Raw genomic sequence first — 1,364 nt, forward strand, 5'->3', positions numbered from 1 at the left:
ACCAACTTCCCCAAATCAGCCAATGAAAACCCTGCAAAATAGCATTGGTCTCCGGACTTGGGTCGACTCAATGGTAGTTAACAAAGATGCTTGTAGTGTGAAGCAAAAGCTTAATTGGCCTAATTGGCTGCTCCTCAGAGGCCTGCCTGGGGCACCTGTGTCCCCTGAGAGGCACTAGAGGGAGGCTGGGAATCAGTGCTTGCTGACTGGTTTTGGGGCTGGGGGTTGAGGGGCTGGAGGCTGAGGGGCTGGGGGCTGAGGGGCTGGAGGCTAGGGCTGAATGGGCTGGTAAGACCCTGGCCTAGTCGTGTATCCTGCTGTCCCTCCTGGGCAGCAGCAATGGCCTGGAGCCCTTCCCAAGGATGGGAAGTTGAGGGTCATGCTGACCTACAAACGAGGAGCACTGAGATGGGCTCCTCCAGGGCAGGGCTTCCCTAAAGGTCCCGGAGCGACGTGGAGGCCGAGTCAGGACGCGAGTGGGCCGTGTGCAGAGTCAGCGTCCAGCACTGTCTGAATGAGGCTGTTGGGGGAACCTGAGACCTGCAGACAGCAAGAACACTTTCTGATGGGTGGCTCCTCCGAGGAAGGGGTCACACACTCTGGGGGGATGCCACCCTTACCCATGACCGTTATTTCTCTGCCTACCAACTCAGGGAAGGACAGCCCCATGAGCAGGCAGGTGGCCACCAGGACATCAGTCAGCATACTTGTAGCACATGTAGACTCAGTCAGGATGTCGAATGTTCACTGAAAGACTACCTGGGGCTGACAGATGGGACCCCATCCGACCCAAGAACAGTTGCTCTGGCTGACGAGAAGAAGGGCCAGCCGAGGGGCCAGCTGGCCTGTCTAGAATGCAGCCCTTTGTCCCCCTTGGAACAGTTGTCACTCTTCCCTGACTCAGCTGACAGGCCTTAGGGGGAGGTGGCAGCCCTACCTGCTCTAGCAAGGCCTCACTGAAGCAGGCAGCTGTTGGGGAGCAACAGCTGCCCCCCCTGACCAGGGAGAGCGAGGGCAGGGCTCTGGGAAGGAGGAAGGAAGCGTGGGCCAGGGGTGACACTTGTGGGCCAGGAGAACCGCAAAGGCCTCAGGAATGAAACTAACAGAGACTGGGGAAGACAGGGAACACATTTTTTCTTTTTAAAACTAAAGAGAAAACCTTAGTCTATGGAGATCTCTGTACCAAGGTAATGGCCAGGAAAGGGCACCGTTAAAGTTGTGTTGGTAGTTGCCAAATTAATCTGGACTTTCAATGCAACTCCAACTACGAACCCGATTGCATTTGGTTTTGTTTTTCTGGTGAACTGGGCAAGCTGCTCATAGATTTATAATAAAGGGAAATGGCCTCACTCCATGTACAAGAA

Source organism: Echinops telfairi, unplaced genomic scaffold, assembly GCF_000313985.2.
Source record: "Echinops telfairi isolate 266 unplaced genomic scaffold, ASM31398v2 ScPeMD7_3533;HRSCAF=4204_1, whole genome shotgun sequence".
Classification (NCBI taxonomy): domain Eukaryota; kingdom Metazoa; phylum Chordata; class Mammalia; order Afrosoricida; family Tenrecidae; genus Echinops; species Echinops telfairi.